Here is a 23,243-nt window from a genome sequence, read left to right on the forward strand (position 1 = left end):
CGAGGCATAGCATAATTTTTACTTCTGTCAAACATAGTCTGTAAATTTAAATTTATTTCCTATGTTATAGAGAAGGGACACTTTGTGTAACATTTACAGCTTCCAGCCTCTCTTGGTCCTACTCCAGGTCCTGCTTTCTTCCTTTCCCTTATATGTGCATAGCTCAACTTGACCTAAGTTGTCTTGAAGTCCGTGGCAGCTCTGCATACTCAAGCATTCGGCCAGGTCTTTGTCATCAGCCTTCATTCATGACAGGGGAAAACCAAAAGGACAGAAGCGTAACCCAGCAGTGAAGAAAGAAGTTATAACTTCAAAGCTACGTGCAAACTGTGATAGAAGATCAGCCTAGCTCCATTTTAGGCACACAGTTACCCTAAATCATTATGGAAAAGATCTTGAACTCAAGGCATTTTAATAGTTCCTACTGCTAATTTATTTTGAACCACCCTGAAGTAAATACTCAGAAAGATCTCTTTTCCCACTTGCCCAGGAAATATCTGGATTGAAGAAAGATCAGCTTCATCAATAAATATGTCTGTAGGTGCCAACATCAAGGAGACAAACTTCTAGATTTCTCCAAACTGCATAAAAGCAACCAAGTTAATATCAAATTGAGGTTCCTAGAGTCTGAATTTCCCACACTGAGGCTCTTTTACTGACAAGAAGCTATGATTTGTGCTACCACAAAAAAAAAAAGGAAGTATGTAGAGAACTAACTATTAACGTATTCTTAAAAATTGCTTAAAGTTACTTTAGGAAAAACATAAAAAAGAGAGCAAATATTCCTGTGAGCCTAAAATAACTATCATTTCACTTAGTACTAAATCACAATACAGGAGTTTTTCCCTCAGCTTCCCTGGCTCTCCAAGTCTTTGTTGCTAGCTGTTCATCGCTGGTTTGTTTTCTAAATAATAACTTTTAGTAATTTTCTGTTCAAGTCTCAGAAAATATTTTTGCACCATTCCCTACCTGTTCCAGGAAACTGGAAGTTCCAGTTTAGGAGACCATAGTGCTTCCCTTTCCAGGGATATTCATTGCAAAGAGCAGAGCTCATTCCATGATCTCCACAAGAATGTTTCAGCTACCGTCGATACTAAATGTTGATAAACTTCTCAATATATAAAGCATTGAATTTTCACAGTCTAACAAATATGCTGCATTGGTAGCAGAGACGTGGAGCTAAAAATAATTAATGTCACTCATTTTATTAAAATATATCATCTACCTCAGGAAGCAATTCTACACACTTTGTCAGTATATTTATTCAAATCTGTAGCAAACAAAACTACCACATTGCATGTATCACCAAGCGAAATAAGCTTTTATACAAATATACATCAGCAATAACATGGCACACTAGATGGGAACGTCACGCCTAAGCTTGCATTGTTAGGATGTCACCCTCAGAAAACTTCAAGAGGATGTCAGGATTGATGAGATGGCTTGGTGGGTAAAAGCCCTTGCTGTCCGGCATGATGACCTGAGTTCAACCCCTGGAGCCCAGCTGGGGGTAGGAAAGGAGAATTGAATGCTGCACATTGTTTTCTGTCTAACTCCCACATAGGTACCATAGCTTACACATCTCTGCCAAATAAATAAATAAATGGAAAAATAAGAGACTGTTCTATCAGGAAAGTGAAAGACTCGGCATCAACATTACTGAAGAAATTTTAGCAGTCAAGTCTAAAACACAGAGAAATTTTATATGTGCCCCTGAAGAAAAACATGACAAATAAAACTTTCAAACCAAAGTCTACTTGTCTTCGACATTTGGCAAATGGAAAACGTTAAACAAGTTATTTTTTAAGACCTGATACTTTACATTTTTGAGGATATAAGTCATCACAAACATCAAAACAAGTCCATTTAAATTTTTGTCTTTCTTCATCCTTACAGCAACATAAAAACTAGGCAAGAAAAAAAAACCATAATTGCCAAAAATAGATCATTTATTCTTGCTGAAGTTTCAGCATAAAATATCAGTACTGTAGAAAAATAATAACACACAAGTTATACGTGTTGAGGATTTGGTCAAGAATAAGCAGCTGCTAACCATTCAAGCTGCCACCACAATTGAAAATACCCAACTTACCCGATTTCGAATATTCTCATCTACAACAAAACCCACGGAAGGCCAGCTGGCATTGTCTTGGCACAGATTGTATTGTTTTCCTTCCTGCCAAGCCCACACGTCTCCTTTGCTTCTCTTGGTTGTTTATGCAAGCCAAACAGCCTTCTTCACCGCTCTCACAGCTGGCTGTGAGATAGAATTCTTAGGAATATTCCTGCCTAACTTACCTGTACTTAAGTGAAAATAAGCTAAAATTAGCTAAAATTATCCTTAAACTGGGCATTACTTCCTACCCCCTTAATTCTAAAAGTAATAAAAAAGAGATTCTCCAGAAGGGAAGGCCTTACTGCACACCACACAGTAGCTCAGCTGGTGGATGACAGCCATACGAACTGCTACAACTTGCTACATTTAGCTACAACCTTTGTAGCTACAATTGGCGGCAAATGTTAAAGACAAAGCCTGAGCTCATCTTTTTGCAGAAAAAGAAAGAAAGAAATTCAACAGTGTGACTTTGAGGAAGGTCATAATTCCTCTAGATCTCACTGGGATCAATCTCCTTCTCCTTTTAGGAACAGACCTAAGTTACATCGGCCAGCTCTTCTTGCAATTAAATACGGCCATGGGGCTAGGTTCTAATCAACAGAACGTGAGCAAAAGTGATGTGTGCGTTGCATGCTCATCCCGTGAAAACCTTGAGTGTATGTATGCTCCTCTGTGTTCTCTCTTCTGCCTGCTAGAATAGAGACAACTCTCGGGAAGACTTTAACAGGCCTCGTTGCTGGACAAAAACTGTGTGTCTTCTAACAAAGTCTCAGCACCCTCTCTTTTTTTCCAAAGTTACCAAAAGTTGCATAGACAACTCTAGCTCTGCCATTGTTGGTACCTCCTAAGAAGAATCCTGAGACATCTGGATCACAGGAGCATTACCATGCCTGTATGACTTCCTGACTCCCCTAGGACATTTTATTAATGTTTGCATGAAGTACTACACTGTACCTGTAGTGTCTGGTTGTTTGAGGAGTTCCTGCAGGAAGAATTCTATGTGCTGAGTCAGAGGTCTATAGGATAAAACCTAACCTCCTCCCACAGCTATTGACTTCAAATTATCAACCTTCCTCTTTGTATGTGTACATGAGGGTGTGTGTGAGAGAGATAGGGGCTGTACCTATGCCACACCATGCATGAGGAAAGAAGAGGACCACTTTGTGAATATTTTACTTTGTCCCTTAAGCTTCTACTAGAGATGACTTTAAAGAAATCTTTTGGAGAGAAATTCTATAAATGTGGTTCTTCACATCTAAATCCCATTTCAAGGCCAAATTTGCTTTCTTCCTGCACACTATGACCTCAGCTACTGAAACGGTTCTGTGCCTCAAGAACCCTATCTGCTAGGCTCCTTTTCTGCCCTTGTGTCTGGAATTGCCCAAGGGAGTGTTCCTTCTGAGTCCAATTGCCTTCTCTTTATCTAATGATTTTAATGCTGTTTGTTACTTTGTTTTGTCTGGTTTTGGTTTTAGCCTATTTGCTAAGAGTATGATAAGAATACAAACTACTTCTACTCCAGAGTGGAGACACACTATATCAGGTGCCTACGCCATAAATAGGAATATGTCACAACACAGTATATATTATTTCCCAGAGTTACCTTCCTTTGGAAGAGAAACAATGCTTCATAGTAACATGATAGAGAAAAGATTTTCTGGTTATTCAGAATATTTGAAGTAGAAAAATGTGATGATAATTCTAGATCTATAACTTTTAAAACTAGAAGTTTCGAAGAGGAAGTGTTTTTCCCTGTTGTGAGAAGGGATTTAATTTAGTTAAAAAAAAAAAAAAGTCATAATTGCTTGTGTTACTTCTTCCAAAGGTCCCATCTCCAAAGGGACATTGAATATCCTTTGCCTTCTGCTTTCTCCTAACCCTACTAATTAATTTTTGTTTGATTTTTATTTATTTATAGGTAGTAGTAGCATGATGTATGTGTGCGTCCGTGTGTGTGTGTGTGCATGTGTGTGCGCGCGCATGTGTGTGTGTGTGAAAGTGTGTGACGGCACTTTTGTGTAATCAGAGGACAGCTTCAGGACTCTTTCCACCAGGGGTTCTGAGGTATAAACTCAGGTTGTCAGGCTAGCGAGGTGTGTCAAGGGTTTTTATCTACTGAACCATCTTGTTAGCCAATCCTAGATTTTTGTTTATTGTTTTTGTTGTTGTTGACATCTTAAAATGAGTTCTTTACATTTTTGAGATTATGTCATTATCCTTTCCCCTTTGTCCCTCTAAATCTTCCTATATGCCCCCTTGCCACTTTCAAATTCATTTCTTTTTCACAATTGTTACACACATAAATGTATATACAAACAAATACAGCCTGCTCAGACTGTATAATGTTATTTGTAGGTATGTTTTCAGGGTTGACCATACGGTATTCAGACCAATTGGTGTCCTCTTCCCTGGGAACTATCTCCCTCACTCCCAGCATTCCTTAGTTGCCTGTAGTTCTTCATGTAGACTTGAAGTTTCATGAGCTTTCCTCATCCACTTTAATGCATTTATTGTTGTCATCGTATAAACAAAGACATGTTGATCATGTTTAGGCAATCTTGTTGGTGAGACTTTACAGTTGTGTTTTCTGGCATCACTAGAAGACTCAATTTCACAGAGATTCCCTTATCCTTCCACTCCTGCAATCTTTTTGAACCCTCTTCAGAGAGGTTCCCTGAGCCTTAGGTGTGGGAGTTGTTTTATAGATGGATCCATCAGTTTGGACTGGGCTCCATAACTCTGCATTTTGGTTGGTTGTGATTTTTGTGTCATGGTCTCCATCCAATGCAAAGAGGTTTCCTCGATGAGAGCTGTGGACTACCCTGTCTCTGGATATAGAAACAAATATTTAGAATGTAGTTAGGCATTAGGCTGCTTTAGCAAAGAAGTGGTTGTAGGTTCTCCTCCAAGATCCATGGCCTCACTATTCCTAAGTAGTTTGCTAGACTTCCAGTACCAGCCATGTATTATAGTTGAGGAATTCTTAAGTCCAACTTAGAAAGCTGGTCTCCACCTTGATATGCAAGCCATGACTGCGTCCTTAGTAGCAAGCTGATTGTTGTTGTGGGTCATAGGTGTCGTGGCTGAGTAGGGCTATTAGTTGCTTTCTTCTTTGGAACTTTACATGCACCTTCCAGTACCATGAAATGTACAGCACTGCTTCTATCACATGGCACCTTCTAGTACCTCAAGGAGGAGGTACTCAGGTCATTTCCAGCTCAGGGGTCTCTGAATCCTAGCCATTCCCAGTGTCATGTTGAGTCTAAATTCATTGTCCATCAACACTACATATAGAATTTTGATCAAAGCAATGCAAACTTGGTGAGTTTTAGCCTTTCACTATAAACATATTTCTACTGCCACAAATTGTCTAACGGATCAAATACAATAATGTGTTTAGAATAGTCTAACACATGATCTATCAGGTGGTACCCACTTAGTGAGGCATTATTGATGGATTAATAAAAAAAACTGCTTGGCCTCATAGGTTAGAACATAGGTGGGTGGAGTAAACAGAACAGAATGCTGGGAGGAAGAGGAAGTGAGCTCAGATGCAGGGCAGCTTCTCTCAGAGGCAGACACGATGCAGCCAGCCACTAGGTCAGACATGCTGAATCTTTCCCGGTAAGCGCACCTAGTGGTGCTACGCAGATTATTAGAAATGGGCTAAATTAATACGTGAGAATTAGTCTAGAAGAGGCTAGATATAATGGACCAGGCAGTGTTTAAAAGAATACAGTTTGTGTGTTGTTATTTCGGGGCATAAGCTAGCCAGGCGACCGGGAACTAGGTGGCAGGAACGCAGCCCGCAGCTCCTACAACACATTATGCCATTCCCTTCCCTTTTCTGATTTTCATCTATCTATGGATAACTAAGAGTGAGTCAGACCTAAGCATGATCAGGAAAATAGATCATACCCATCCGCATATAATACTAAACTTATATAAGTTATAAAACAGAACACAGGACCTACTATATGAATAAGTGGACCTCTTCTTTTTATAAAGGTGTTTTTGTTGTAAAGTCAAGTCCCACATTAATGAGTTTGCCTTTCTTTCAGGATAGGGAAGCAGAGACTCTTGCCTAGAAGATTCTCTGTCCATCGAAGAACGTTAGAATTTCTGCATCCGTTTGTCAGTCAAAGCAAAACCCAGGGAAGTTGAAAACAAACTGTACCACAAGTACTTTCTCTGTATTGACAACTAGGTAAATACTGCAATGAAACAAGGAGGTAATTTTGCCAAATAATGGATGTGAACACCATTATAAGCAATCTCTTACCATTTCATGTTTTTCTCTTTTTTCAACCATCTCTAGGTTCCTTGGCCCAGTACTGGTAAACTCCAACTTGAATCCATCAAAATAAACAAAAGCAACTGTTTAGACCAGAAACAAAGTATTTGGGATCTTTTAGCAGTTAAGATACTTTAACATAAAAGAAATTATGTACACCTTTAGGTAAAAGACTTAGTCACAAACTTTTGTATATTTTCATTAGTCATAGATATGTCAAGGTGGTTCTCAACAGCATGCTATATCTGTGCATGCTTGCATGAGTATATCTCTCTATGGCATGCTGTATCTGCGCATGCTTGCATGAGTATTTCTCTCTAAAGTGGAATCATCTAATCATAATACATTTTTTAAAACCTCAAAGACTTTGCCTTGTATTATCCCAGCTCTAGTAGGCCAAGTAGTGCTAAGGGAATGCATGCCTTACCTGCTTATGACCTGGTTCATGCCCTTTGGCCACCCACTCTAATGTGTAGTGACCTGAAATGTGTGAAATAAGCAAAAGCTAAATAGCTAGATTCTTTTAAATCTAAGAGACTGTGTCTTTTTCAATTTAGTTCATAGCAGTAAACACCCATTGAGTTCTCATGTACAAGACTGAGTGTTAGAGGCTATAATTAATTTATCAGGTTAAGCATGGTATTAGTGAATTCAAGTTTGGAAAATTAAGCTCCAGAATGATTCAATTAATACAGCTTTATTATCTTATCACACCATGCTTATCACCCAAAACTATATTAATTATAACACTGTTTGGCCAACAGCTCAGGCATATTCCTAGCTAGCTCTTATATCTTAAATTAACCCATTTCTATTAATCTGTGTATCACCACAAAGTTGTAATTTACTGGTGTGGCATGGTACTCCTTTGGCAGCTACATGGTGTCTCCTTGATTCTGCCTATCTCTGTTAGAATTTTCTGCCTGGCTATGTTCTGCCCTGCCATAGGCCAAAGTTGCTTTTTTTTTTAACCAATAGTAATAAAACATATTCACAGAATACAGAGGAGAAGCCTACCTCAATAGGCAAAGACTTGGGTAAATTTTAGGAAGGAAAAATTTTTGGTTTGCTTTGGTTTGGTTTTGTCTCTTTGAGATAAGTTCTCTTTATGGGCTATATAATTTGCTTCACCAGTACTGGGATTATTTGGTCTATGCTATCACACCTGGGTCCAGACGCATAAGTTTTAAACACTGAGTCTAGCAATACTTTGACTTCATGATGTCATCTACTCAGACTCCATAATACTGACCAGCTATCAAAGCCATGGCTAGAAATCCATTCTCTTAGATGTCCAGATACTATGAGTACACACACATTCTGATTATTTTCTTGTTACCCTTTAGAAAAACTCTGGAAGACAATTAGAATTCTGCCAGCTGGTAGGGAAGATAACTGTGGTAGTGTAAATGTAATTGGCCCCAAAAAGCTCCTAGGGAGTGGCACTATTAGAAGTGTGGATTTGTTGGAGTGGGTGTGGCCTTGTTAGAGGAAGTGTGTCACTGTGGGAGCGGGAGTTGAGGTTTCTTAGGCACAGGATACTGCCCAGTGTCTCAATAGATTTCTTGTTTCCTGGGAGATATAGGACTCTCAGCTATTACTCCAGCACCACACTGCCTGCACACGGCCATGCTTCTCACCATGATGATAATGGATTGACCCTCTGAAACTGTAAGCAAGGCACCACAATTAAATGTTTTCATTTATAAGAGTAGCCATGGTCATGTTGTCTCTTCACAGCAATAGAAATCCTAACTAAGACAATGACCAAAGTCTATTGAGTCATAAATAAACTTAATTGGAAATTACTGCCAGGTGTTATTACAACTTTCTTGTCTCAGATACTGGAATTAAACAAAACTAAAATTAAATTATTAGTTAGATGTATTCCAGCACTTTAGAGTCTAAGTCAGGAGGGTTATTACCAGTTCAAGACCATTCTGGCCTACTGTTAACCCCAAAAATGGAAGTAGAAAGAACACTGACCCAAATCATCATGGCCAAATTAATTAAACCAAGCTTTTTTATTGGCATACACCAGCTGCCTTCCCCTAAGGCAGGGTTTGAGAGGTCAACATTGGATGAGAAAACGGCAAGGCTTTTATAGCTCAGCCATAGGAAATTTCCACATGAGGGATTTGGTGGGAAAAATAGGCAGGGTTACAAAAGCAGAACATAAGCATAGCAAGTTAGTCTTAACGACCTCCTGAAACAAAGGCATGATTGCAAGGTAGTCATAACAACAGGCAGTCATAACAAGGTAGCCATAACAATGCTTTGAAGCAAAGGTAAAGTTGTAAAATGGTTATTGGCTGGTTGAAGCATGTATCAGATCCTTTCTCTCACAGGGAACGAGTATGAAGGCTGTGGAATCCCTTCCAGGAAAGTTATAGTTCCTCATCTCTCCAGTCAGTCCCGCTCCTTAAGAGTCCTGAAGAAAGGAAATTTTCCGTTTCAAGTAGAGGCCCTCCCAATCATACACTGCTCACATTCTTCAGGGATGGACAGTTCCAGCTGTGACGCCTAAAGAGCACACTGACAGTTCAACAGCAAGGACTCAGGTCTCTGGCAGACCTTTCCTGCTCCCAAGCTGTGTCCTCTTTTGAACCAAGCTCTCCTCCTAAACTGAGGCGGATTTCTTTGTAAAAGTCTTGTTAGCATGCGTTATTTTTCACCCTGTTCATTATCAGCTTGGTTCTGGCACTAAATACTACCTGAGGCTTCTATGTGGCTGAAAGAGCTTGTAAGGATAAACTAGAAGAAGAAAAGGGGGAATACTTAATAATTTTATATCTGTAATAATTTGAACACTGATTTCTCTGCTTTTAATTATAATTTATCAAGTTGGACTTAAAATATACTTGTAATTTTTCTAGTGTTGGTCTAAGTACATTTGGCCTGTATATTAAAATATACTCAATACTTTTCCTAATTTAAACTCCTGAAGAGCATAATAGGCTCTTGGAATAAAGGGTATCCAATTTTCCATTTCACATAGATTTCATACGCTTTAAGGACTGAAGGTAGCATATTCCATTATGTCTTTTTTCAATGTTCTTGCCATTATGAATATAGGTGAATGTTGGGATAAAGATTTTGTCTTTAAACATAGTTATAAAGTCTACTAATTGGTCTAAATTGTTTCATATCTGGTCAACTTCACCATTATTTTACTTTCTTTATCAGCTTCTTGGAGTTCATTTGTCATAGAAAAAATGCAATATGTGAATGCCTTTGGGACACGTTTTCTTCAAGACTTATAAGATCTAAAATATCATGCATGCACGAGTCTAATTAAAGTCTGCAATTGTAGTCTATAAACACAATATAAATGGCTTCTAATATTTCTCTTCTATTATTTTCAAATGAGCTAGATGGCTAAACCACACATCAAGTATTCCTAATAGTAAAAGAAACCAAAAATATTTTCTTATGATATTTCTAAGAAATTATTGTCAGTTTTCTCATTATTCACAATTCCCTCATGAATAATGACTTTATTAGCTGAATATTCATCCACTTACCTGTTTCATTATGTACCTCTGTAGGAATGTGTTAGCATGGTAGAATTTCCCTTGAAAATCAGAGAAGTAGAAGGAGGAGAAGAAGATTAGATTACTAATAGAATTTTATTATTTATTTGTTTATTACTTTATTTTTATGCTGGGGAAATCAAGCTTGGGGCTTCATACATGCTAGGCAAGTTCATTCCCACAGAGTTGCCCTCAACACATCTTTCCTTTTCTCGTTATCTCTGTGACTAGAAGTTTCATAGTTCACAGTTACAATTTCCCAGAATTCCCTACTTTAACCATAATAAAAGGTGGCTCAAGAAAGCTTTTTCAGCTCTTTGTACAGTAGGATAAAAAAAACAAAGTAAATTTTTGCCATCCTAAATCTAAAGGAAGGTCTACCTTTTTCCTTCCATTTGAACAGTGAACCTATAAAACAAAAATATTATAAACTTCAGTAAGATTTATCAAATCACACTTCAAGTAGCATTTTATCCATTATTTATAAATATTATATGCCTTACCAGTCATATTACTAGAAATGCTCCTATTTGGTGTAGCCTAATTTATTAGCAAAAGCTATTCTCAAATATCATGAGGAAACAACTCAATTCCTGGGTTGGGCATAAATCTGAAAATTGATTTTCAACAAAACATGCAAGCAGCGAAAAGCAAGAAAGATAGCTAGAGAGAGAGTTTAGAAGGTGAGGGTTTGCTATGTACATATGGGGACCTGAAGTAAATCCTCACGACACACATTTAGAAGGTCAGTCGTGGTGCCGTGCACTTGTAACCACAAAGCTCCATAGCAAGACACACAGACCTCTCAAACTCAAGCAGATTATGCAGGATTGTGTAGCATAATTATTAAGTTCCTCAACAAGTGAGAGATCCTGGCTCATTAAAGTAAAAAGAGGAAGACGTAGGAAAAGAAGCAGACAGACTTGTTGTCAACTTCTTCGTTGGAACAGTAAGCAGCTCTGTGCTTTCCACAGAATGAGCCCATTTACAGGGGCTGGGAGAGATATCTATACACATAGGAAGTTATAGCTATTTTTTGTGGTTTGACTGGGAGCAGGGTGGGTTGTTTTCCATCCTCAGGCATATTGTTTCTGCAGGTGAAGCCAATGGGTCAGGCTGGGGTCAAGCAATTCTTTATTTTCAAGGGGCTATTCCCCTGTACAGCCTGACTCAAGTTGTCATGACCTGAGGCTATTACCCAATGGATGACATCTGAGGAACAACACCTGAGTTTGGCCTCTGGCCTCCACACACGGGTACACACATGTACAAGTGCACACACACACATACAACATACATATGAAAAGAAATACAAGAAAAGCAAAAAGGTCCATGTGTTTCATTTTTACATGTATTGTTGGAGTCCAGCATCTGTCAGGGTTTAGCCTCCACAGGGTTTGCACGTTCCAGGGTGGGGGCATGTGGGTCAGAAATATTAGGGAGAAGGAACAGAGATACAGGACAAAGACACAGAATAGAGTCACAAGGGCAATTCAGTGTATACTTTATATACACCACTCCAAAAGGGGAGGGGGAGGCAAAAGATTTCTTTACCAAGATACAAAGAACAAACAGAGCAATCACCTCTTCAGTACCTGAAGCATGCTGAGGTAAGTATTCAGCTGTTTGCACAGGACAGGCAGCAAGCACACCCTAGACCAAGCATCCTGTAGGCAGTCACGTCCTGGCTCCAATTTCTTATTGTAACCTTGAAGGAGCAAGAATAGGCCGGAACTCTCTGACCTTTGGTCATGGCAGAACGAATCCACACACATGGGTCCGACAATGTATGTCATACGTTTGCCGGTGCCCACAAGGCCAGAAAAGGGCATCAGATCCCCAGGAGCTGGGAGGTTGTGAGTCTCCTGACGTGAGTGCTGGAAATAGAACTTGGGTTCTCTGGAAGAGCAGGAAACAATTTTAACTAGTGGGCCATGTCTCCAGCTCCTTTATGTTTCTTGATAATAGAAAACATCAAAAGTAAGTAAGCTATGGCATGTACAACTGGAGGGCTGGATGCATCAGCAGAGCTTATTATAATTTCAATTTCTGTCACCTTTAAATGAATATTCCTAAAACTAGATCAGTAAAAGTTTCTTTACAGTCACTAGAATAAATAAACCAATAAATAAATTTTATGGAAAAATGACTCTTATTCTGTGTGTGTGTGTGTGTGTGTGTGTGTGTGTGTGTGTGTACTTATGTGGATTTTGAGGATCCAAACCGGGTCCTTACGCTTACAAAGCAAACATAGAAGTGAAAGGTATTATCTCCTCAGAATTCTTTATACTCCTGTCTTCAATTTATTTGAGTTGATTTAAGGGGTGGGAGGAGTCAGAATGAGTTGAGAGTGTAAGGACCATAGAACTTGATGCAAGAAAAAGAATTTGGGGGAAGAAAAACACAAGTCATATCCTTTTGTTAACGAAACATCCAAGGTCTAATTTAAACAGATAAATATTTTAGTCTACAGGAATGAGTCAGTGGTTCTGTTGAAGTTGATACCGTTGTACAATATAATTGACTATAGATAACAATAATCGCGGGAGCCCACAGAGGTGGATCCGTTCCACCTTAACTAAAGGAAGGACGGAGAGTTCAGACCTAGTCTCGCTCCTTCAAGGTTATCCGACAGAAGGTTTGACCCAAGGTGTGGCTACTAACCGGACATTTTGACCTAGGGTGCAGTTACTTAGTGTTTGGATATTAAGAAGGTGATTACTTGGTTTGTTTTTTGCTTCAAGGTAAAGATGACTTTTGTCTTCCTCTCCTCTTTGGGTTGGGATATATAAAGTCTATGAGAAATAAATGCGGGCAAATCTCAGTACTTACAAGACGCCTCCTCCCCCCAACTCTGTCAGTTCTCTTGTATATTTCTTTTTTTGGTGGGGGATGGGGGTCGAGATAGTGTTTCTCTGTAGCTTTGGAGCCTGTCCTGGAACTAGCTCTTGTAGACCAGGCTGCCCTCAAACTCACAGAGATCTGCCTGCCTCTGCCTCTGGAGTGCTGGGATAAAGGCATGCGTCACCACCAACTGGCGTATATTTCTTTTTTAATCCTCATGCTTCTCTCCAAGCACCAATGAAATAACTTTTAAAAATCCCTGAGAATAGATTGTAAGTGCTCTCACCCTCTCCAAAAAAAATTCCCTAAATCTATCAGGAATATATCAATTTAGGCATTCTACAGTGTATACCTATTTCAAAGCACTGTGTTATTGTGGCAAATAGATGCAATCTGTAAGTTAAAATTTTTACATAGTAGCAACAGAATTCTGAAAGCTCACAACAGTTCTCATTACAATTATCAAATAAAATGGTTATTTTCTAACAAAAGGAGCACTTAAACACAAAGTATGATGAGATGGAAGTGTTAACTACCCTGATTTTGATGTTGCATCACTGTACTGAAATATCATGCTTTAATCCATAAATATGTACACATATTTACATAATGGAATATGTAACCAAAGATGGAAATGTCAACTATCCTGATTTAATTATTTAACAATGTATATGTGTATCCAGTTGTTATGGTTCATCCCCAGAAATTTGAACAACTAAAAGAAATTCCCTGTAATAGCTATCTTTTAAAAGTAAGTATTGCTATCAAAAAAAAGGCAAGGTTTTAAGTTTTATTGTTAAAACAGGAGACAAGAAGTGTAGCCTCAAAATAGCACGTTGTAGTGAAATGTCAGTCCTTTCTGCACTAATTTCAAAGATTCTACAAGGAAGTAAGACACAGTTGACCACAGAGGGAACTAAAGCTCAGAGTTCCAAAACTTGGTGAAAACTATCACGAGACTAAGGAAAAGTTAAGTGTACGGTTGAAAGAAATGTCTGCTGGAGTAATCCACAAAACGACTAGGCATCCAGTTTGCATTGATGTGTATCAAAGGGGTATGGTGATGGCTTGTGTTTGTGTAAATACGTGCAATCCAAAGGTACCTGGCTTGTGTTTGTGTAAATACGTGCAATCCAAACGTAGCACGTGGGGTATTGGAGGACTAGGGCTGCACTCAAGTCTCCTGTGCTGGCCCCCTGGATTCCCTTTGAACTCTTTTCATCATTACTCTATGTAGCAGTTTGTCTTTGTGTTGGTAGAAGGGAAAGGAAAAACACAGGAAACCAGCCTTTCGTTTCTAAATTAAAGCTCTGCTGTGCTGATTGCTCAAATGGCTTTTCAGAGGCAAAACAAGTGGGAACACTGAAATTCCTTGTTTCTACAAACCGCGAACTGGGCCTGCCACCACTACCATCACTTTTTTGTAATTTTCAGTAGTAAACAGAGCAGGTTTCGGTGTATTTTACAGATACTTTAAATCAGTGGTTCTCAGCTTGTCAGCCAAGACCCCTCAGGGGCAAAAGACCCTTTTGGAGGGATAGCCTAAGACCATCAGAAAACACAGATACTTACATTATGATTCATAACAGTAGCAAAATTACACTTATGAAGTAGCAACGGAAATAATTTTATGGTTGGGGGTCAACACAACATGAGGAACTGTATTAAAGGGTCACAGCATTGGGAAGTGATATAGGTATGAATAATTTGCATTGATACGGATTTTGCTTTAGTGATTTAAATTTAAGGTCAATTTTGTTATATGTATTGTTGTGCTTTCCTGTCCCTTTAAGGGACAAGCCACGCCCACTCCCATTACCTCTGACCTGCCCACGCCATCTTGCCCTTCCCTCTTCTGTTTCTTTGGCATGTGAACGTGTTTTCTCTGGCTCTTTCCCTCTTTTTCTCTTTCTCTTCTCTCTCTCTCTCTCTCTCCCTCCCTCCCTTTCTCCCCTTTTAATAAATGCTTTTATGGCTACTTTCTGTGTCCATGGGTCTGCTCACAACCACTACACATTGAAATTCTGCGCATGGCTTCCCTCTGCCGCCGCTCGGGTGCCGGACTCTGGAGCCGGTGCCCGGCACCGCTGGGGACCCGTCAGAGCTTGCTGCTCCGTGAGCCGGGTGAGGGGAACCCCAATATTTTAAGAATAAGATGTATATGTATTTCTGATATTGATTAAGGTATTGTGATTGTGTAGCTCATGTAAAAATGTTATGTATATAAGTTGTTAATGAATAGTTATCTATAATAGTCAAGTTTGTAGTCATGTTAGATTTTCTAGATGTACATAGATATATTTTAGATAGACATTCTTCATATCTTTCAAAGACTACAGAATATGCTATTTAATGTTTTAATAACTTAGGACTTTTCATGACCATGAGACACTCTGCTCCTGGCAGCACCAATCTACTTCAAGAAGAAAATGGGCATCGAAGAGGATCCTTATGGAGTTTGTTCACCATTTGGGCAAGAAACTGCTCTTGCCTGGACTGTTGCATAAAGTGGACACAAAGAACCTGCAGAGAGAGGACTGCTGAACTTGCCTAAAGGTGAGATGATCTTTCGGGGTTCCTGATTCATGAAAGAGTCTGCGAGACATTCTGCAGGACACAGCAGAGAGTGACTGAACTGCCTTTGAAACTTCCTGCTTCATGGAAATGTCTGCTGGAAACTATGGACCTGTAGGCCGAAGATGGATGCCCCAACGGTACAGAGGAACTTTGGGTGACTGTCCAGGCAGCAAGATGTCTCTGTGATTTCTAGAGTTTTGTAAGTTGCTTATGTCTCATTTACTTAGGTAATATTATATCCTTCTGGAGTCTTTGATGGAGTTGAAGAATAGATAGATAGTTATAGCTGTTTTTCTTTGTTATGATAAAAGATAAAATAGATGTAAATATTGTAACTCTAATTCTTGCTTGATAACTGTTTAGTTATATGTAATTTTGCTATGTTAAAGTGAAAGCCTTTCCTTTTTGTTTAAACAGAAAAAGGGGAAATGATGGAGGAAGGTCATTGGTTAATTAATAAAAAAACTGCTTGGCCCTCATAGGTTAGAACTTAGGTGGGTGGAGTAAACAGAACAGAATGCTGAGAGGAAGAGGAAGTGAGGTAAGACGCCATGCTTCTGCTCTCCAGGGCAGACGCGATGAAGCAAGTCGCCAGGTCAGACATGCTGAATCTTTCCTGGTAAGACTGATGCTACACAGATTATTAGAGATGGGTTGATTGGGATATGAGAATTAGCCAGTAAGGGCTAGAGCTAATGGGCCAATCAGTGTTTAAAAGAATACAGTTTGTGTGTTGTTATTTTGGGGCATAAGCTAGCCAGGCAACCAGGAGCTGGGGAGGCAGGAACACAGCCCGCAGCTCCTTCAACAGGGAAGCTTGAGAACCTCCACCTTAAATGGTCTCAGGGCTTTGTTTTGTTTGTTGTTTTCCAGTTTCATTGCCATTTAGAGAAGATCATGGAAGATGAAAAAAATACAGGCAAAGGATGCAATGAGGGACCAATTGTCATGTAATTTCCGAACCTGGAGGAGTTGAGTCCTCAGCCTTCCACATTTTTCTGGACAAGAATCCAGGTTGGGAGACTGTCCAGGTAGAGAGCACAAACACCCCTCCCCCAGCTCCTGCTGCAGGGCTTGCTCTCCTACACACCCGCCCCCACCCCCACCCCCAAACCTGCCTTGTCTGCAAGGTCCTTAGCTGTGGAACAGTTTCCTGCCATTTCACTAAGGCTACCAACCCAGAGCAGTGAGTTCTTGACTAGAGGGCAGGCCTCAAGGTCCCTGCCAGGGAAAGAGGGCCCCTGCTGCTGGGGCTGCAGTCTCTGCTGTGATCTGCTGGACCTGCTCTGCCTGGGCCCTACTTCCATTAGTCCCTGGCTCATTGGGGCATCCAGGAGTTCCTGTGTAGGTGCCAAGAAGTTTCATTGGGACGGGTGAGTGTGTACTATCCTGGGGCGGACGGTCCCGGTAGAGAGCACAAACGCCCCTACACTAAGGCTACCCAACCAGAGCAGCGGGCAGGCCTCAGCAACCCCCGAAAGGGAGCGCAGGCACCTCCAGCTTGTACTGCAGTGTCGCCTGTGTTCTACTGGACACCGCCCGACCCCTTGCATTCGGCCTTCTTTACGCGGGTCATTGGAATACCACGCATCCATGTTTTGGTGTTGAGGACTTCACCTGGAAGTGAACGGTTCCTGCCCCTACACTGAGGAGATACACCTAGAGAGTTAGTCACAGCAAAGACTGGTCCAAGACATCAGGCCTCTCCTGGTTCCATTTGAAGGAAAAGATGGGCAGGCGCCAATGCAAGAATTCCCCCAACAACTTGAAAGGCAACGTGACATCACCAGGATCCAGGAATCCCGAAATGAGAAGTCTAAACCCTAATACAGAAGAATTAGAAGAATTCGACTCAAAAGTGAATTTTATGAAAATAATAGAGGACCTTAAACAGGAGGTGAAAAACTGCCACAACCAATTAGAGATTACAAACAAAAAGGTAGAGGAAATGAATAAATCTCTCAAAGATACCCAAGAAAACCAAGAGAAACAAGAAAAAGTAATCAAACAGGTAAGGGAAACGGTTCAAGACTTGAAGAACGAAGTGGAAGTAATAAAGAAAACACAAACCGAGGGAAGGATGGAGATGGAAAATTTGAATAAACGAACAGGAACTACAGAGACAAGTACCACCAACAGATTACAAGAGATAGAAGAAAGAATCTCAGACACTGAAGATACCATAGAGAAAATAAACACTCTCATCAAAGAAAACAGCATAACCAACAAATTCTCATCACAAAACATTCAGGAAATATGGGACACAATAAAAAGACCAAACCTAAGAATAATAGGGATAGAAGAAGGAGAAGAAGTACAGCTCAATGGTCCAGAAAATATATTTAATAAAATTATAGAAGAAAACTTTCCCAACCTTAAGAAAGATATTCCTTTGAAGGTCCAAGAAGCATACAGAACACCAAATCGACTGGATCAAAAGAAAACATCTCCTCGTCATATAATAATCAAAACACAAAACATACAGAATAAAGAAAGAATATTAAGAGCTGCAAAGGAAAAAGGTCAAGTTACCTATAAAGGTAAACCTATCAGACTTACACCTGATTTCTCTATGGAAACCATGAAAGCCAGAAGGTCCTGGATAGACATACTGCAGAAACTACGAGACCATGGATGCAAGCCCAGACTACTATACCCAGCCAAGCTTTCGTTCACTATAAATGGAGAAAACAAAGTTTTCCAGGATAAAAACAAATTTAAACAATACGTAGCCACAAATCCAGCCCTTCAGAAAGTAATTGAAGGAAAATCACAAACCAAGGAGTCCAACAATGCCCACAATAACTCAGACATCTAAAGACCCTTCACCAGCACAACTTGAAGAAGGGAAACACACAAACTCTACTACCAAAGAAAAGAAAGAAAGAAAGGAAAAATGACCGGAGTTAACAACCACTGGTCATTAATATCACTTAATATCAATGGACTCAACTCACCTATAAAGAGGCAGAGGCTAAGAGATTGGATACGAAAACAGGATCCAACATTCTGCTGCTTACAAGAAACACACCTCAACCACAAAGACAGACATCTACTCAGAGTAAAGGGCTGGGAAAAGGTTTATCAAGCAAACGGACCTAAGAAACAAGCAGGTGTGGCCATACTAATTTCTAAGAAAGTTGACTTCAAACTAAAATCAATCAAAAGAGATGGAGATGGACATTTTTTACTCATAACAGGAACAATTCACCAGGATGAAATCTCAATCCTGAATATATATGCCCCTAATATAAAAGCACCCACTTATGTAAAAGAAACGTTACTAAAACTCAAGGCAGTCATCAAACCACACACACTAATAGTAGGAGATTTCAACACTCCTCTCTCACCAATGGACAGGTCAATCAAACAGAAACCTAACAGAGAAATAAGAGGATTAAGGGAGGTAATGAATCAAATGGACTTAACAGACATCTATAGAACATTCCACCCAAATAGGAAAGAATATACCTTCTTCTCTGCAGCTCATGGAACCTTCTCGAAAATAGACCACATACTCGGTAACAAAGCAAACTTACACAGTTACAAAAAAATATCGGTAACCACCTGTGTCTTATCAGATCACCATGGATTAAAGTTAGAATTCAACAACAATGCTATCCCCAGAAAGCCTATGAACTCATGGAAACTGGACAGTCAACTACTGAACCACACCTGGATCAAGGAAGAAATAAAGAAAGAAATTAAAGTCTTTCTTGAATTCAATGAAAACGAAGACTCAACATACTCAAACCTATGGGACACTATGAAAGCAGTGCTAAGAGGAAAATTCATAGCATTAAGTGCCCACTTAAAGAAAACGGAGAAAGCACACATTGGAGACTTAATAGCCCACCTGAAAGCTTTAGAAAAAAAAGAAGCAGACTCACCTAGGAGAAGTAGAAGACTGGAAATAATCAAATTGAGGGCTGAAATCAACAAAATAGAAACACAGAAAACAATCCAAAGAATCAATGAAACAAAAAGCTGGTTCATGGAGAAAATCAATAAGATTGATAAACCCCTATCCAAACTAATCAAACGGCGAAGAGAGAATACGCAAATTAACAAAATCAGAAACGAAAAGGGAGACATAACCACAGACTCAGAGGAAATTCAGAGAATCATTAGATCTTACTACAAAAATCTGTATGCCACAAAATTGTAAAATGTTATAGAAATGGACACTTTTTTAGATAAGTACCATATACCAAAGTTAAACCAGGACAAGGTGAACAATCTAAATAGACCTGTTAGTCGCGAAGAATTAGAAGTTGTTATAAAAAACCTCCCCACCAAAAAAAGCCCAGGTCCAGATGGCTTCAATGCAGAATTCTACCAGAACTTCCAAGAAGACCTAATACCTATACTCCTTAATGTATTTCACAATATTGAAACAGAGAAGTCATTGCCAAATTCCTTTTATGAAGCTGAAGTTACTCTGATACCAAAACCACACAAAGACACAACCAAGAAAGAGAACTACAGGCCAATCTCACTCATGAACATCGACGCAAAAATACTCAATAAAATACTGGCAAACCGAATCCAAGAACACATCAGAAAAATTATCCATTATGATCAAGTAGGCTTCATCCCAGAGATGCAGGGCTGGTTCAACATACGAAAATCTATCAATGTAATCCATCATATAAATAAACTGAAAGAAAAAAACCATATGATCATTTCATTAGATGCTGAAAAAGCATTTGACAAAATTCAACATCCCTTTATGATAAAGGTCTTAGAGAGATTAGGAATACAAGGGTCGTTCCTAACTATAATAAAAGCTATTTATAGCAAGCCGTCAGCTAACATCAAATTAAATGGAGAGAAACTCAAAGCTATTCCACTAAAATCAGGAACACGACAAGGTTGTCCACTCTCTCCATACCTCTTTAATATAGTGCTTGAAATTCTAGCAATAGCAATAAGACAACATAAGGGGATCAAAGGGATTCAAATCAGAAAGGAAGAAGTTAAACTTTCATTATTTGCAGACGATATGATAGTGTACATAAGCGACCCCAAAAACTCCAGCAAAGAACTCCTTCAGCTGATAAACACCTTTAGTAGCGTTGCAGGATACAAGATCAATTCCAAAAAATCAGTTGCCCTCCTATACACAAAGGATAAGGAAGCAGAGATGGAAATCAGAGAAGCATCACCCTTCACGATAGCCACAAATAGCATAAAATATCTTGGGGTAACCCTAACCAAGGAAGTAAAGGATCTATTTGACAAGAACTTTAAGTCAATGAAGAAAGAAATTGAGGAGGATACCAGAAAATGGAAGGATCTCCCTTGCTCTTGGATAGGGAGGATCAACATAGTAAAAATGGCAATTCTACCAAGGGCAATTTATAGATTCAATGCAATCCCCATCAAAATCCCATCAAAATTCTTCACAGATCTTGAGAGGACAATAATCAACTTTATATGGAGAAACAAAAAACCCAGGATAGCCAAAACAATCTTATATAATAAAGGATCGTCTGGAGGCATTACCATCCCTGACCTCAAACTCTATTACAGAGCCTCAGTATTGAAAACAGTTTGGTATTGGCATAAAAACAGAGAAGTCGACCAATGGAACCGAGTAGAAGACCCTGATTTTAACCCACAAACTTATGAACACCTAATTTTTGATAAAGGAGCTAAAAGTATTCAATGGAAAAAAGAGAGCATCTTCAACAAATGGTGCTGGCAGAACTGGTTGTCAACGTGTAGAAGAATGAAAATAGATCCATATCTATCACCATGCACAAAACTCAAGTCCAAATGGATTAAAGACCTCAATATTAGTCTGAACACACTGAACCTGATAGAAGAAAAAGTTGGAAGTACTCTACAACATATGGGTACAGGAGATCACTTCCTACGTTTATCCCCAGCAGCACAGACATTAAGGGCAACATTGAATAAATGGGACCTCCTGAAACTGAGTATCTTCTGTAAAGCAAAGGACACTGTCACTAAGACAAAAAGGCAACCCACTGACTGGGAGAAGATCTTCACCAACCCTGCAACAGACAAAGGTCTGATCACCAAAATATATAAAGAACTCAAGAAACTAAACTTTAAAATGCTAATGAACCCAATAAAAAAATGGGGCACTGATCTGAACAGAGAATTCTCAACAGAAGAAATTCAAATGGCCAAAAGACACCTAAGGTCATGCTCAACCTCCTTAGCGATAAGGGAAATGCAAATTAAAACAACTTTGAGATACCATCTTACACCTGTCAGAATGGCTAAAATCAAGAACACCAATGATAGCCTTTGCTGGAGAGGTTGTGGAGAAAGAGGCACACTCATTCATTGCTGGTGGGAATGCAAACTTGTGCAACCACTTTGGAAATCAGTGTGGCGATTTCTCAGGAAATTTGGGATCAACCTACCCCAAGATCCAGTAGTACCACTATTGGGAATATACCCAAGAGATGCCACATCAAATGACAAAAGTATCTGTTCAACTATGTTCATAGCAGCATTGTTTGTAATAGCCAAAACCTGGAAACAACCTAGATGCCCTTCAATGGAGGAATGGATGAAGAAAGTGTGGAATATATACATATTAGAGTACTACTCAGCAGTAAAAAACAATGACTTCTCGAATTTTGCGTGCAAATGGATGGAAATAGAAAACACTATCCTGAGTGAGGTATCCCAGACTCAAAAAGAGGAACATGGGATGTACTCACTCATAATCGGTTTCTAGCCATAAAATAAAAGACATTAAGCATATAATGTGTGATCCTATAGAAGCTAAATAAGAAAGTGAACCCAAAGAAAATCATATAGTCATCCGCATGGAGAGGGGGAAGTAGACAAGATTCCAGGGCAAAAACTGGGAACTTGCGGGTGAGGTGGCATGGGGCAAAGGGGAAATGGGATGAGAAATATGAGAATGGGAGGATGGGAGGAGCTCGGAGGATTGGGATGGTTGTGATATAGGAAGGATGGATACGGGAGCAGCGAAGTATATATCCTATCTAAGGGAGCCATCTTAGGGTTGGCAAGAGACTTGACTCTTGAGGGGTTCGCAGGTGTCCAGGAATATGTCCCCAGCTGGTACCTTGGGCAACTAAGGAGAGGGAACCTGAAATGACCCTATCCTATACTGATGAATATCTTGCATATCACCTTAGAACCTTCATCTGGCGATAGATCGAGGTAGAGACAGAGTCTCAATTTGGAGCAACGGTCTGAGCTCTTAAGGTCCAAATGAGGAGCAGAAGGAGGGAGAACATGAGCAAAAAATCAGGACCACGAGGGATGCACCCACCCACTGTGACAGTGGAACTGAGTTATTGGGAGCCCACCAAGGCCAGCTGGTCTGGGACTGAATAAGCATGGGTTGATTCCGGACTCTCTGAGCATGGCGGTCAATGAAGACTGATGAGAAGCCAAGGACAATGGCACTAGGTTTCGATCCTAATACATGAACTGGCTTTGTGGGAGCTTAGCCTGTTTGGACGCTCACCTTTCTGGACGTAGATAGAAGGACCTTGGTCTTCCCGCAGGGCAGGGAATTTGGACTGCTCTTCAGTATCGAGAGGGAGGGGGAATGGAGTGGGGGGAGGAGAAGAGGAGTGGGGATAGGGGGAGGGAAGTGGGGGGAGGGCAATATTTGGGAGGAGGGGAGGGAAATGGGAAATGGGGAGCAGGTGGAAATTTTAATTAAAAAAGAATAAAAATAAAAAAAAAAAAAAAAAAGAATCCAGGTTGGGATGTTAAACCAGCTGAAGTCCCGCCCTTTTTACACTGCCCTATGCTGCCTCTACCGTCGGATGGGGAAACTGCAGGTAAAGGGTAAAGGCGAGAAGACGGTGGACTGGGGAGGCGTAAGGTCGTGGCTAACTACCTGAGTTCAACT

The sequence above is a fragment of the Chionomys nivalis genome, chromosome 2, assembly GCF_950005125.1.
Source record: "Chionomys nivalis chromosome 2, mChiNiv1.1, whole genome shotgun sequence".
In the NCBI taxonomy this organism is placed as follows: domain Eukaryota; kingdom Metazoa; phylum Chordata; class Mammalia; order Rodentia; family Cricetidae; genus Chionomys; species Chionomys nivalis.